This window comes from Branchiostoma belcheri, unplaced genomic scaffold (assembly GCF_001625305.1).
Source record: "Branchiostoma belcheri isolate BF01 breed outbred unplaced genomic scaffold, Haploidv18h27 scaffold7, whole genome shotgun sequence".
In the NCBI taxonomy this organism is placed as follows: Eukaryota; Metazoa; Chordata; class Leptocardii; order Amphioxiformes; family Branchiostomatidae; genus Branchiostoma; species Branchiostoma belcheri.
In genome coordinates, this window is record NW_017804353.1 from 1,756,307 (window position 1) to 1,773,727 (window position 17,421).

Below are 17,421 nucleotides of genomic sequence, written 5' to 3' on the forward strand. Positions count from 1 at the left end.
CTACAGATATGACTTGAAAGTAATTAGAAAGTAAGACACGCAACGTCGGCGAGACGCAACCAGAACGACTGTAACAATGATGCTTTCTTTTCTTTTCTCGACACTAATTCTACTTTCGGCTTCGAAGGATAGCTCTAACAACAAAATTTGCCTCTCTGGCTATCTTGGCTTGGCTTCGTCTCCGAAGTCTCTCTGGCTATAGTACAGCCATAGCAGACGCTGCAACACACCTACTACAAATACAGAATGACCCAAGGTGCATGATCATTGTCTCTAGAGGCAGACGATTGCTAACAATATAATTGCAATGACTGTGCCACTGGCGCACAATGGCCATGCCAATACGTCCTTCACCTATTTGTTTTGCTTCTGGCATCAACAGAGCTTTTACTTCAGAATCTTTTAACAAGATACCCTCCGCCCAATTCAACAGGGAAAGTCAACTTCTCTGGGAATTTAAAACCGTATATGTGTTTGCTTGGTTTGAAGGCTTAGACGCGCAGCGGACCGTTGTTTGACGAGTGTTACTGAATACAGCTCCCACATCACGGCTAGCAAACTTTCATATCACGACAAGTAAACACTCCAGCACCGACTTCAATTATAGAACATGTCAATGGCAACTTTAATGCACCGTGACATCCCCTGTATTCCTATAAATATGGAAATACAGACCAAAATAGGAACGATTTGACTTGTGTAAACCCAGAGTGAAAGCTATGGCACAGGAGAGCTTAGTTGGATACACATTTGTTCCATTAAGTAAACCTCTCAAGTCAATGTCGGGAGAATTATGCAGTCCTTTTATTGAACAAAACAGAGCGCACGCATTAGAGTCTACCGTAACATGCAGATCACTCAATTTCAGGTACTAAATGGCTAAGTTTATACATGTTGAAGTTTACACCTTCTTTGTAAGCAGTGAATGTTGTTTAGCTAATAACTCGCACGAGTTAACCACTGTGCTAATACGTCTTACAGTAATGAAAACTTTAAGTATCCTTAAAAGTTGAGGCTTCTGGAGTTTATGCAATGCCCCTTATTACGAGCCATCGACCCACGCACAATCGCAAACAATGCGCAATGACCCAGGGACTGGTTCGGCGCCAGACACTCCAGACCTTCGCATCCACTGACTTCAAGGGTCTGCAGATGACTAGAATGCAGTAAATGGAAAAGGCTTCAAATATACTTGCAATGAGGCACTATTCTATGAACATATTGATTACTTGGTAATATCAATCACCAGGGTATAACGTCCAGAGTCATTAAAATGTTTTAAAATATTGTCCGAACTCGCAATGGTCTCGTTGACATCAGTATGTGTTTATTGATAATATATTGACAATGTGTAAAATGCTCATGATTTACAAGAAATCCATCGACAACCTTCTGTAGAAACAAGTCTACATTCGCTTTGACATTCTGTGCAAGGCTGTGCTCTCATTTGGTCATCAATGCGAGGCAAGAAAACGATGTCTGAAAATAGAACCTGAGTGTGCACTTAGTAGCTACCTTTGCTTTCAGCGCGATTACGTGGCCAACCAACACTCCAGGCACAAGACCAGAAATAGTTCAATAAGATAGATCTAGATACAGAGCCTCTAGAGAGGTTGTTGCCTTAAGCATGTCATGTATACAATTCTGCATCATAAAACGTGCTTTTGTTCATTATGGCCAAATTGCACATGTTGCATTTAGCCCAAGGCATGGATGCGCAAACGAAAATCCACTCTTCCTTCCCTGCATGTAGACATGATAACGGCTGTTCCCAAAAGTGTGAATGCGAGCCACGGCTTGGGACTTGTGAAAGCTGAAAATCGTCTTCAGCAATTTGCGTTAAGACCTCCAATAGCTACTGAATCTGTGAAGCAGACCTTAACTGAATGCGTTTCTGTTTGTCCCTGAATAGAATGGCCAAAGGCCATGCGCAGATTCGTTGTCTAATGGGCTCCAGATTAAAGCAGACGTTGCCGACGTGACTTTAGGCGAAACGCTCGCCTTTCAATTTAATCTCGCACCGACCTTTAGAGTAAACCGCAAGCTATCATTCACATAAGGAACCTTTTTAAATGAACCTGAATTTCTGGCGGCGTATAATCCAAAGGGAATTCACGAACTGCATTCTGAATACAAAAATACGACCTTCACATTATCAGAGGATTGGGTGCTTAGATATAAAACTTGAAGTGCAACAGTTGAACCTGGTGGAATAACACATGGAAATGCGCAATGTCACGAGATCTAGTTCTATCGAGTTGGCTGTATCTTATTGCAATGATGTCAGCATACAAAAAATATCATAACTTTATAATATCAACATTTAAGCACTTGTTGGCTGCCGGACAGAATTTATGTCTCCTGTGCTAAAACGATCTTACTATGAAATAAGTACGAGAGACTTGGTCTTCGGTGAACTTCGTCCCATTAACATCCACCCACTTAAACTAGACTTATAAAGTTTTACTTAACCGTAAATGCACAGTGAAATTGTCTCTATATAGTGATGTAGGGATAAAAAATCCTATCTAGCTACAATCTATCCTAGGAGCCAACAAACTTGTGGCGAGTGTGTGGAGTGGACGTAGCCTGGGTACCATCCCCAGTAGTATATTCGCAAACTCTATAACCAGTTATAGAGTTTGCGAATATACTACTGGGGATGGTACCCAGGCTAGAGTGGACGAGGCAAGCACGGAAGTACCCCGGGGTAGTTTTATTAGTTTGGTAAATCCTAGGATAATAGAGTTTGGTTATATATTATTAGAGTTTTTTCCCTTTTACCTTCTATTCTGTGGTCATTATTATCTCAAAGAAGTTAGCGAAAGAATGCCAAAAGAAGGTAAGAAGTACTTGGCTGTGCAAAAGACCACGAAATCTCTAATATCCTAAAATATCGAGTGGTGATGTATTTGACAAGAACGGCTGAGGAAGTCGTGCAACAGGGCAACTTCTGACAGGTACGTGGGAATGAGTGATGACTCTAGTTACATTATACATACACTGAACACGAACGGATTTGCCAAAAGAATCAGCAAAAACCACAACATAAATGTAGCTCTCCTCACATTACAATAAACGGAGAAAGTAATTGGACAGCACTACAAGGATTGAGGGCCGCAGATTAACCTGTCTGCTCTGTGACGCGAAGTGAAAGAGAGTACAAACTCCCAAGGCAGGATACTAATCCACCAATTTGAAAACATTTCATAGAACACAGTTGGCTATGGCTGAGGGAGCTATGCGTGGGATACAATACGGAGGCATTTATTTCATGCAGCAAAATTGGCTGCGATGGAGACAAATCCACCAATTTGGAAACATTGATACCCTCAAATAAGTTAGCCTTCAGGAACAGACGTCTGGGGCAGTCATGCATGATTACTGACTGATGCTGTGTGGGAGGGTGTGGGCGTGCATGAAACGTGCGCGTGTGATTCGATACACTTTGACGTTACAACACTAAAGCTAATAATCTAAGTATATCATTGGCCACGTTAATGATCCACGTGTGCCCTAGATTGAAACGTATCTGTGAATGTCCAATTAAGTTCAACATGTTGCAACATCTAATTGTGCACAGTCTATTGAATTCCTCATAATGGGTGCGATAGACTGGGATATTTGATATATAAGATTTCTATGATACATTTTAGAACGTGTGTTTCATACCTGTACGGGTATTAAGCAATGAAGCCTTGTTGGATTATGTATTTTCTCTGTGGCTTTTAAAGTACAACCCATCAAACAAGATGCATTGGCTGAGCCTAGGGAAACAAGGAAAACGCTGCCATACTTTCAGAAACCCCACGGGTCTCATATTCGAGCAAGTCACTTAAATCACTTTAGCGCCAACATTGTCCAGAGAATAGCATCCATGCGTTGCGCGTCCCCCTACATACATTAAATCAGACGCCATAATGTTCGTGCAGTCATACAATACATCACAATCTGTATAAACCACGACGTTAACACAGCAATGATCATAAATAGTGGAGGTCAGAAAACACAAAGGGACCCTTCAATTTTAACGCGTACATTTTCAAAGCCTTTTAGGGTAAAGTGAATGTGATCCTTGTACATGTGGAACAATGCCGTATAGAAAACCCCGCGCCAGGCTACTTAGCGAATTTGTTTGCTTTTTCTGCGCTGTGCGACTCAGATAACCCATTTTCTTTATCACCTTTTGTTCTGGTCACATAGCAAAATCCATCTGCAATATTTCATCAGGGTGTCTAGAGATTGTACAGAATTGTTTGCGAACCCCAAAGGGACTGCATTGTCTGATTGCCAACAAGAACGAAAACAACGACCAACTGTTGGGCAACAGAGCAGGGCTCCTAAGCCAGAGAGCGGGTTTCAGTGCAATGAAAGCTGCATGGCTTTGTTACGGGTAATGTTCGTGTAATGGACGGACTATTGTGTGAGCTGCAGGGCACTGTCGGCTAATGGACTGGGGGCACAGCGGCAGGCTACAGTGTGAGGCAACAAACCAGGAGGGAGGCAGTTAGACGTGACCTAAGATGAACCATCTATACGTAGCATATTTTCGAGTCCCCTAATGTTAAAGATGTTAACCACCAGAAGGAAAAGATTAGCCAACCCTATGTTTAATACATGACCCAAGATAGATCTTTTATGTGTAGAATATATTCGAGGCTTTTAATGGTGAAGACGCTTAATGGCGAAGACGCTGAAAGCTACAAGCAAAGGTTAAACATAACTTCAAGGCATGACCTTGGATGAACCATTAATGTGTAGCAGCTTCGGGGCATTTGTGAACACGCTTAATGGCAAAGTCGGTTAACTGTGTAGACGCCGATAGATATCCTACATGTCCTCAACGTCGGTAAGAATAACGGCAGTTAACGTAAACCAGCGACGCTTGCCAACTACAGCTTAATAACCACATGTATCTACCCTTTTAGCCCGTTTTGATTGACTACTTTAGTGAGGTGCAGAGACCAGGCTATTTATGGAGTGATATTCTCATGGATTGTGGAGAAGAGATGGTAGAGAGCATCCGCTAATGCAATCTGGAGAGGTTGTCTCCTGAGAGGTGAGAGGCGCGCGGCTCCTGAGTAGTTCCGGGCCGGGCGATTAAGTGTCGGACTGGAGTGCAACAGGAACCTGTTATCCATCCTGCGGAGATGTGAGCAAGCATGGGGAACTACGCTATTGCCTCCGTGGCAAATGGTGGTATTGTATGTGGTGTGTGTGTGTGTGTGTGTGTGTGTGTGTGTGTGTGTGTGTGTGTGTGTGTGTGTGTGTGTGTGTGTGTGTGTGTGTGTGTGTGTGTGTGTGTGTGTGTGTGTGTGTGTGTGTGTGTGTGTGTGTGTGTTTCCGCATAGCCCTTAGGTTAGGTTCTAATGAAATGCTTGGGTTCAAATGCTGTTTTATAGGTATTTTTCACAGGAACCTCGCTGACAGCTGGTGATATCCCTTGCACGACAGAGAACAGGATTGCAGAATGAGATTGCAAACGGGTTAAGTTACATGAACTTGCATCATTAGTTGTCTAGGCAAATGGAGCCCTTTCTTCATGACAGATTTTCAACCCCTCCCGAAAAGTCTTGACTTGTGAACAGCATCGTTTTTATAGAGGTTTGAGCTATCCGAATCATTGTCCAACTTTGCTTTGCTCAGCTGTCAAACTCTTTTCATGAAGACTAGATAACATTCACAAGATCAAAGACCTGGCTATGCTCTCCTGCAATCTGCCAAACCGATGAACGGGGAATCTTCACCTGAATACGCCGAAGTTTTATAAGGTTATGACCAGCAATCCACTTTTCTTGTAAGTCATGATTTAATGGGCTGACTTGGGGCAAGTCTTAGAACGTTCCCGTCTCTCTACTTTGATCACGTCGCAAAGGGTAAGGAGAATAAGACCCGTCTCGAATCATCCATGTAAAAACGAGGCACTGCCTCAGTTGAATAGCAGCAGAGGGCAGATAGGCTTGAAGTCGTTGTGAATAGAATCATGCAAGGCATGTCAGAATAAATGTCTCTCTTGCTTATCAAACAGGGGCAGGTCCCAGCTAAAGACCATGGTCGTCTTCAACCTCTGATCTGTGCAGGACTCAAGACATAAACAAAATTGCGATTCCAGTTTAACCTATATCGACATACGCAAGAGAGACACTGGCCTTGATGTCGGCAATTTGGGGCAGAGGAATTTGGACAGCCATCACTACTAGAGACCAAAGAAATCAGGCCTTCACATAAGCAAGGACTCGGCTATTACATTCAAAATATCTACAAATATCAATACATGTACTTGTATGAACAAAGACGACAGCTGGCTCTTACATTCGAATGAATAACTGGCGTTATCAATATAACTGCGTAGGTTCAGACACGGTACAGTAGTCAAGCCCAGGTGTCTTTATCCAAGGAGAAACCATCGCAGCCGGCAGCAGGCTTTGAAATGAAGAGAAATCACATTACTGCTTTTTTTGTTTGCTAAGTGTGGAGGCGCGGAGATCACATCATACTGGGTGGGTGTGTTTGAGTAACCGCACTAGAACCGAAGACGTAATTGCTGATTTCTGTTACAGAGAAGTACCACAAATACGACGAGAGGCCATACAAATACTACGCGAAATACCGATGACATTTCATTCAGTTGACAGCTTGTGTGATCCTATTGAAAATCATCAGGGATAGTTCACTGATGTTTATGTCATTTTCTGGCTGCGAACGATATTGCCCATGCTCACCCCTCCCCACTACCATTAGCGATCCGCCCCTAAACGTGTGAACATCGGACAAATTAAATGGCTGCTGTCAAGCAGGTAATTTAGCACCCACTAGTAACCGGTTATGAGAAATCTATAAGTATGTATAAACCGGACGATGTCAGTGAGAAAAACAAGTCGAATATTTGATTAACATTGTCTCTATGGAAACCGCTTAGAATAGCACTGGCCTGCTAATAAATAAAGAGGCGAAAATACCATGCGCCGAATTGAATTTTATAGCGTAAAAATAAAGATTTAGCCATATCCAGGTTTCATACGTATCATTGCTTTGAGGCGGATCTACAAAATTAGTGTGTCAGCCTTGTTAAATATACACCCCAGTAAACCTGTTGATATGTAGAGCAGTTCTGTGTTAGCTTCTCCATACAAAGGATTAATGGCGAATACCTGCGTCGTAAAAACAGCTGGTTTCTGTTAGATTTGATGTATATATTGCCTCTAGTCTTTCATAGGATATCCTGAACAATCAGAACAATGAACAAAGATTTTTATGTCGGCGTTCTACCCCCAAAGAGTCATTAAAAATCTGCAACCTTGGAGACATGAATATCCTGGAGAAACAAATAAACTGAACTGAACTAAATGGACGGAAAATCATTGACATCATGTGGAATAACTTTTTAAAAAGGATTACAGGATGAAACTCTGTACCTTGAGTTGCTTTCATAGCTGGAGCTTCGCATCTCCATCTTGCGTGCGCGGCGCGGGGTGTAGAGGGCGGCCGTCTCGAAGCTGACGCTCTTCACCTGCCCGATGTGCTCGCGATAGTGCATCCTCGCCATGGCGCAGCCTTTTACCCGAAGGAAACTCTAGCTACCGGCTGTTTCAAAAGCTCAGAGTGTGAAATATCGATGTACGATTCTCTCGGTCCTTGGTGTTAGGTCCGGATAGGAGGCTTCGCGACTGAAATGGATATAGGCTTGTTTTGTGGTCTAGCCAGCAGCGACGCGGCTTACCAAGGCTGAACGTGAGCCAACGGTCCGAGTACGATGTTGACGCCTTCGCTATCACCCTGGAGATGAGGTCAGCAGGTATACCGATACCGCTATCACCGTGTCTCTAAAGCCGAGATGTTGATGTCATCAGTGGCCTCGGGCAACGGGGAAAGTACAACCTCTGCGAAGATGACTTCCTAGAATTGCCATCCGTAATGACTCAGATTAGAAAGCTGCAAACGCTCAAAATTCAACCTTCCACGCACCGAAAAAAGCAGCCCAGCTAACAATGGCAGAAAGATGTCGTCTCCGGAGCGGACCGCTGTCCGAGCGAGGCGACCGGCCTGGCTGACTCACACACGTCCTCTCCGCGCCACAGACGCGCACCGAATGATCCCGGCCGACCACACCGAACAGCATACATACATGTGTGTGGGAGCCTGGGAACAAGTCACGACGGAACCCTGGGAACGTGAGCGGCATGAGCGGTTTCGCTTCCGGGCACGTCCGATCCGCAAGAACCAATAAAGTCTACTTTCTAACCATGAATAAACACGTACAGGTACAACAAGGGTCCAACGGGCTTTTATAATAGGTACTTAAAATGTCAAGCAACTCGAACTTTTACTCTTTCCCGGGGTGTCGATGCGATTGACCTACAAAGCTCCAGCAAATCATTTTAGAAGGCGAGCTTGTCAGCTGTCAAGATTTCTGTATCCCTTTAAGCGTCTTCGTGACTTTGTATCAGTCTTATTCCCTGTTGACGTCAAGAGGAGATCAAGCGGCTTAGCGTCGAGGCGGGTTGGATTAAGCTAAAGGGCACAATAACATCTAAGGAGAATATTAACATTCGCTGCTAGGCCTTGCACAAGAAATTAAATGTCAAAACGGGTTGTATTCAGGTACCTGATGTCATGCACGTTATGGGAAACGTGCGTAGTTATATATGCCTCTATGTTCACGGGCCTAAGAGCTGCCTGCCACTTAAAAATCATGGCCCTGGCTGGCGTCTCCAGAACACGAGATATCAAACCGGACGTCCTGCTGCAGTATCAAAGAAAACCGCCAGAGGGTCAAATATCTAATAATTTATTCCAGAAAACAAGACCTACGCACCTACCAATGACTTATCATGATAAACAACACCCAAACAGCCACACACACATCCAAACAAAAGCTACCAAAACCATAATATCAACCCTCTTGGCGAAGGTAATAAGATGCGATTTGGGACCTTTTCAGAAGCAGGCATCGAACGAGAACAACCCCGAGTCAAACGTCCTACCTCTGCAGGTAAAGCAATAAGTACCCCAACAAGATTATTCCTGCTACGTGACCGGATAAAAGTTAGCAATAATGATCTGTATTTAGAGCAATTGGTGTACTGCCGCCTCGCTCTCTCTGTTCTTTCACATCCGTTTAGATCAAGTTAGTACGCTGTTATTATGCTTTTCACCTGTTTTTAAAACCATAGCCTTATATTTTCTTTAACGACACCAACCAGACGGCCTTCACATTTTCCGACATGCGAACTGTACCTCCAAGGATAGATTTGAAGAGAACGGCGGTAAATTTATGATAAATTGAAAGGAGGGACACAAATGTCCGGGGACAAACCAGCATGACAAGTTTTCCCTCTGAACCTTCCAACATCAAACGCGTTAATGGGATGATTCAAAGGCTACTCTAAGAATGAAATTGCATCCCCCTTCACGATACTTAGATACCTCAGGCCTTGTAGATCAATAGTGTAAAGTATGAGGGCTCCGGGTGAGATAAGCGGAGAATCCAAAGAGCTATATTGACACCAATCGCTCTTTACAGTCAATGGGCCTGCTAACTTTAGATATGAGTTCGTCCTAGTCCTCTCTAGTCTCCAGAGTCGTACGATCAATAGGTAGAATGTGCTAGCATCACCTTATGCCCATCTAGATGATAGATATTGGTTCGTCTTGTCACAAGAGTTAGAAGTTAAATTGGGAGAATGTGCTAGCATCACCCCGCGCCATTCAAGATGGTACGACATGGCCTACATCTCCCGCGACACGATTACTAAAATGCCGGTGGCATCCATCCTTCAGAGGCTTTGGGTGATTTGTATCCGTATCGTATAGCCAGTATATCCGCCCTTCGGCGCAACTTGGCGGCGGATATGGTACATTACATCAAACAGTCTGCTGCACCTAACCTTTATATCACATATCACTATCATTTTGTTATATTTGACAGCAAACCACAGAGTCTAGTTGAGAATAGACGTGTGTAAAATGATAGCTGCAAGTTAAATGGTAGGCCAGGCGGCTCAGCACAAGCACTATGCACAGACTTGACAAGTTATTACCAACCGAGGAATCAGCACCAAGGAAAGGCCCATTTAATCCTACTTTAAACATATAGGCAACGCTTACGAGCATATTCATCACAAAAAATCCACGTGCCCCCGCCAATAACAAGGCAATCATTCAAACATACAGCCACGTTTTTGCCTCAGGCCCAGAAAGCATATTGCCGACTTGAAAACCATAGCCCTTGCCCCACAATTCACAAAGGTACAGTCTTTATCTTTGATCTTCATGAGTGGATGTTCAAAAAACAACTCGCGCACGGACACTCGCCCATCGACAGTATACCCACGGCGTTTTCCCATGCGTAACTGTACCGCAAGATGAATCAAGAATAATTGCAAAGATCATCGTAACTCCCCACCCGATTCCGTCCAAGAGAGGCTAAGCCGGTTTACGGTCTCTGAAAAGCGTAAATTATATGGGACAGCGCTAAAGCATGAGTAATGGACACGGCCGGGCAGGCTGTAATACCAGTAATTAAATATTCATCACATTCTTTTATCAGGTCCCCACTCCGATCTGAGGGACATTAAAGGCTGGGAGATGGGGAGATTACTTCCTATTCAGGCAGAGGGACTCTACGTCAACAGCAATCGGGCAGCAGTGACGGGGATGGTGTGGGGGTGGGGGAGATCCGTTAGTGTTCCTACAGGGTTCCTCTGGTCCAACAGGTCGAACGAGACCCAGTGTTGACCCAGTTTGACGTCACACTTCAGGGAAGACACGAGACAAGTCTCACTGGGTCAGTCTACTGAGGAAGACCAGAGCGACTGGTTGAGAGCTCTAGGTAATAAGATGTAATTTCAGATACCCGTTTATATACAAGCTACATTTCTCTCCAGACTCAGCCTGAGCCACTGCTGACAAATACCAGATGCTAGAAAATGAAAAATGGTAGCAGAGCTTTCACACTTAATGATGGGGGCCGTGGTCCCAATTTTGGACCATCTTACGCCCCACCTTGAGTGGTTGTAGGCCATCACCATAAATATCTGCGGAGATCCCTTCTTCCACTTAAAATTACCCCAAATGCGCAAAGTCAATACGAGGGATTTAAAGGCTCCAACTAATTGCCCGCCGCTGGTTTCAAACTAATGGCGGGTGAGACTAACGGATTTACAGTTTGCGGCATGGCCGGGGTTCGTTAAGTGCAAAAAGTGCTCGTAAAGCACTTCTCGGATACTTCGTGGCCCATTTCCAAGTTGGGAAGATTTCCCGTCACGTCTTTTCTCAAAATTCCTAGGAGAATACACGGCGGGTAATTGTGAACGTGGAATGAAGAATGGCACGTAGAAAACTCATTAAGATAAACTCGTACTGCTGACATCCGATGCAATTTCGCACCGTCAAGACTGATGGAAATTAATGACTGATATATTTGAGCTATACTGCTAATAAGGTAACGGAGTTTTGAAAGGCGTTTATTTGAGCATGCTATTTTAGAATTTTGACACCTAGCCGTATAAGCATTGCTGTAGTGTCCCAGTCATTCAGATGAAAAATATGGCATCGACAAAGTAGAATATAAAACACTAATACATTTTTACTTGATGTTGCTTTCTCTTCCAAAGAGCCCTTGACTACTATTGATACTGACAAATGTAGTCCTACACACAAACCTATTTATAATTATAACGCAGAGACAATGATGAATTATCGGTGACCGAGAATAACCTTTGCTTGTCGGTTTTACCTTGACATTCAAACCACGGCTACGAAATCGTTTTCGTACAATACGACGTCTCTACAGTCGTATCTATTGCACTTCAAAAACACCATGTTCCTCAGGTCACCAAAAGAATAGCTTCGTCCTTGGCTCACGATTTTCCTCTTGGTCTACGACATTCCCTCCATCAGGGCACTCCCTTCGATAACACCCAGCCCATTTACTGAAACGCACGAAACTCGCTTCTTGAGACACATGGGAACGTCGTTATTTACGGCTGGATGTTACCGTCAGAGACACGCTGCCCTTTAGAATAAGTAGCAGAGCAACATTCTCATTCATCTTCCCTTGATGATATAAGGGAGCAGCTACACTAAGGAACGTCCCCGCTGAGTCGAATGACTTTGAGATTGCGGTAAGTTCAATTTGACAAGTCACAAAAATAACTGAAATTCCCTGGCGTCTTACTCCGAACGGAGGTTATAAAGGCTACACAGATACTGAAATTTTTTTCAGCGTGTGACCGTGCCCGCTGGATATACTTTTCTTGAGGAAAGTGCAAATTTTTCTGACAAGCTCTAGAACACCACGTGAGAAATAAATTGCATAAAAATGTTGATATCATATTCCTTCGGCGTAAAGCAATATGGTAAGTCTGTTTCCTTAACATTTTTATGTGTTTCCTACCAATGTCAGTGAATGAGAGATAACTTGCTTCATTCAAGCGAGTGAAGCGCCTCAAGTAGCGAAGGCGGTAGGAATAGACCGATCCCGATCGAACACCATGAGCCCCTGCCCCTGTTCGATTTCGAACAGCATATGCCCCGCCCCCCGTTCGAACATCTCCGTAAAATCAGAAAATAGAAATGGAACAGGGGGTTCTACGTGTTCGACTACGTCTGTGCACTCTAGCGATAAGCCCAGCGTGCGTCAATATATAGACACCATAAACGCGGCAAGATCCCCCAGCCTTTGGCGATTCCACCGACCCTCCCTGATCAAACGACAGGATCAAACACCTTCTGTGTCTTCAAACTCTCGGTGAATTTGAAAATCCTCTCTTCATGTATGGATCTTACGGGCGCTGACTTCAATTGGCCATCCTTTTCAGGTTCGTGAAAATCCCTGCTACTGCTATTGCCTTTGGCTGCGTAGCTACAACTTTCAGGCAAGCTGGCTATTTGTCTTCCGGATCCTCAGAACGTGGACGCGTCGGGGCACCAAGCAGCCGTAGGTGGTTAAGTTCCATTACAGGACTGTGATAGTCCGCAAAGCCCGAGAGCCCCGGGTACTGGGGGTAGGATACAGCAGGGCTTTCGGTGAGCAGTGATACTGTCGAGTTCAAAGCGCTATAACTTAATATTTCAGGAGAGATTACCTCAAGGTGCATGATCAGACGGCGCCCCTGATCCCCCACTGATCAAGCTGACTAGGTCTAGGGGATGATGAAAGACGCAGAACCAGGCTTTTTCGGCTATCGACAAACATCGAAACATCGATTCATCTGTGGCGAGGACGACGAAGAGGTTGAAACGAAATGTTAAATCCATGTTATCTTGTGCTGTTACTGGTCCTGACTTTTGCCCTGTATGGTGAGTGTCATCTAAGGACACACTGTGTAATATCTTATTCCATGCAGTGCACTATAATTATAATACTAGTCATCTTTTTTTTTAGTTTCTGTCATATTTATCTTATTATTGTCCCTGGGGCAGGCTCAAGACAATCGTATACTACGGCATAGGAGCTAGCTGTAGTCTTAAACCATTGCAGCACTTTCGTTTTGATATTCAAATTCTAAATGGTTTCCACTATTGTGTACACGTACACAAAGTGCCTTTGTAATCTCCGATGATTCTAGAAGATCGATTTAAGATGGCGAACAGCTACGTGCTTTGCAGGCCACATAAAGCCATTCAGAAATAGTTTCCTTCAAACTGAAACGAGCCATGGCCTGTTGCTTGAGGGCAGATAAAAATACTGATCCAGAAAGGCAGAAATCTGTAACGATCCCCTATTTAACAACACCACTGGTCAAGACACGTGGAGGCGTAATCTCATAAGAAGGGAATCTTCAAGCACGTCTACTACAGCAGCATGAACATACTTAAGGGGGCCATCCTTCTGAAAATTACAAAATTTTCCAAGGGCTCCAAGCCTTTTGATAACTGAAAACCGTTCGTAAAAAGCGTAAAAACGTATACCAGCAGGTAGATATGTACAAACGTCTTTACTACGAGGGTCTAGAAGATGGGCTCTTGGTGGCAGCCATTTTTTTAGAAAAAAAAACAGGTACGCATTAAAATTCATGATCAGAAATAGTTCCATTGAAACTGGGACAACCAGTCTCTTGTTAGTGCTTAATGTTTCAGGTAAGATGCGGCAGAGGACTCTGCATACTCAAGTACTAGAACTAGGCCATCCATCCATTAATTCCATTTATGTAATTCCGCCTACAAAAAAGCACGTGTGGACGTGTCCTTTGCTAACAAGGCTCCAAACTAACGCTGCAGTCTTCATAATATACTATTGGTAAATCAGTTGGCCACTAGTGAATCATCTTACAATTATTCATTCAATAACGCCCACAGAACAAGGATGTATGGAGGTGTTCTTTAATACCAAAGGGCGCTTTAGACACACCTACTGATACAGGCGTAATAAGTACGTGGGAGTCAAAATCAGCTTGTAATACTTCCAAATGGTTAGATAAATCACACAAGTTTGGTTGAATGATTTGATTTATAGGTACTAACAGGAAGATGCATATAGAAGGACCTCCGAAGATTTTAGAAACTGCAGGTCTTTGGATGACGTCCAGTCCCAAGCGTTTCCTGGAACAAGCTAACATTACAGTCTAGAAATAGTTCCGTTTCAACTAAGATGAACTGTCTCTGCTTCCAGCAAATGCAGTTCTAATACAGGACTATCGCTGAGCATCCATCCATGTAGAAACGCCTGGAGCACATGTGGTAACCTCCACAGAACTTCCATAAAGGGGCAAAGGTTCAACAGATTCTAGGAACTTGACTTTGGATCGCGAGCAGCCACAAGCTGTTCCCGGAAGAAGCTAATAATGCAATCCAGAAATAGTTCCGTTTCAGTGAACTGAACGGTCACTGCTTCCGTGCAGGTGCAGATCAGATAAGAGTCTACAGGTGAACACACGCAAAGGCGCCCATTCAACAGCACCAGAGTCCATTCAATAGCATCAAAGACCATTCCAAAAACGCCCCAAGGCCACAGCACAAGGACATATCGGCGTTAACGTGCGCGCCAGCTAAGTACCTCATATCAGTTCAGAAAAGAGCAAAAAACAGACAATGGTCTTTGGATGAAGACCAGCCACAAGCTTTTCTTGGAAAAAGGTATTAAGCACATTTAGTCCAGATTTAGCTCCATTTAAACCGAGACGAACAGTCTCTTGTTACTAAATGGTACAGATAAGAAACAATTGATGAATCGACCGCCTGCGTAGAAACTGGGCCACCCGTTCATTATACACCTACTGCAGTCTTAATACCTTCGTAGGAGTCAAACTCAAAAAATGATATCGCATTTATGACTACCCGAAAATAGTCCTATTGAAGTTTCAACAGCAGCGGAAACTCCACATTCTAGAAACCGTTCTTTGGAAAGCGGCCAGCTAGTTCCTGGAAAAGACTATATAAGAAAAAAAAAACATCCGGAAATATAGCTTCAACTGAAATGGACTGTCTCTGCTTCCATAATGGGACAGGTACGAGTCCACAGCAAAAACAAATGTGAGCTAACAGCCGACATGATGCTACTATCATCCGCCCGCCCCATACGGCCCTCAGGACAAGACGTATAGACACTTATGTAGCAACAAAGAAGTCTTTTCAGTCAGAAGATCTCTCTGCCGGCCTGGCCGCCGACAACGCGGGGATTTCCTCCCCCATGTTTCCCCGCGTGCCGCTTCCTGAAGCGGCCTTATCTTCGCTCTGCACGCTTCTTTTAAAGACGTTCTGAAAGGAGCTAAGACTGAAGAAAATCCTTTGGGAGAAGCCCTTTTTGTACTTTAAGAGACAGGATAGAAGGTAAAAACCATTCTTACTGGTTACTCAGCGCGTCTTTTTATCAGTGCGGTGGCCGGTAATGACCATATCAGCTTAGTAAAGAGCGCTAAGTAAGATGAATTACCTCACAAACTACCCCTAACATGGATTACCTAAAGAGGGCGATGCCTCCTTACAGAGTGAGCTTGTCGACGTAAATGCAGTTTATTAGCCAACAGGTGGTCTGTAGTAGGTGGATAAATAAGTATCTACTCCTTGGGTTGTCCTTCCTTGGAATTTACTAAAGCTCATGTAACCTGTGGTGGAATAGTATGTTATGAAGAGTGTGTATAATACCATTAGTCCATCACCACGGTGTAATGGTAGACATAAAGCCTGCCCTGTAAAAGTCATAGGTTCTGTTAAGTTCAGGAGAAACTGGGAAAAGACAGTCCTTATCCAATATTTACAACAGACAATTACATTATTGACGCCATAATTATTGGCAGTCGACATAAAAAAAATGCAATATCAAATTTAAAATTATTAGTAATAATTTTAAATTCGATATTGATGTTCACAATTTTAGATTTGATTTTCATCAATATCAAATTTAAAATCGTTAGTAATAATCTTAAATTTGATCTTGATTTTCATCAATATCAAATTTAAAATTAGTATTTATAATTTTCACAATTTCAGTAATACACCTATTGCTGAAATTGCTCAAACACGGGACCTCCGGCTAGCCGAAGCTAGAGCCTGATAGCACAACAATACTACTGAACCCGGTAGGTATTTGCGTACAATAAAGGTCTTCATTCATTCATTCATTCATTCATATATAGCCTCATATGGACGCTCCCTTGGTAACATGGTGACATGATAACAGTTGCAGCTTTATCCTGAGTATTAAAAACCGTCTCTGACACCCGGTGATTAAAAGACAAGCAGACTACTTCATGTGTGTTCTCAAAACTAAATTTCAACCCGCAGACATTCTCACAGATGTTACCGAAGGACTTCAAATTTTGAATTTCTTCCACCAACCGAAAACTACCCCCCTCCCACACCCTTGAAACACTAAAATATGCCAAAACACAAGTCTGTTTTAGACCTAGTGACTTAAACAACTCATAAACTCTTACAAAATCCTTTCCCCCGTCTCTATATACCTGTGTTCATCAGGAATTTTACTTGAGGCCGTTGTTAGGGCACTTTTTTGACACACAGAAGAGCGCACTGGTCACTCACCTCAAAAAATGGCGGGGTTTCTGTTCTTGGAAAGGTCAGAGGTCAGGTATTTTTGCCTGATTATCGCCTGATTATCGCTTTAGTGTCGCCACAAAATATTCAATCCTACATACGAATTCAAAAACATTTGAAACGTTATTTCTCGCATTTCAGAAGTAAATTTAAATTTAGAAAAAAAATGAAAAGATTTTATATCTTCCCTGTCCTTACTAACAGAGCGACAAGTGATGGAGACAGCCCTGGTACTGATACATTTCTGTTTTACACTGTATTTGCTGAATGTCGTTCAGCCTATATCAAAACAAAAGCACATTTTCTACCTACCTAAATTAATTTTCCTTAGAAACTATGTAACCGGAAGCACAACATTTATTTCCCAGGCCTGATCTGTTATGAAGCCGCAGGGGAGGACTTTCCTGCATCTGTTGCCGATAACTC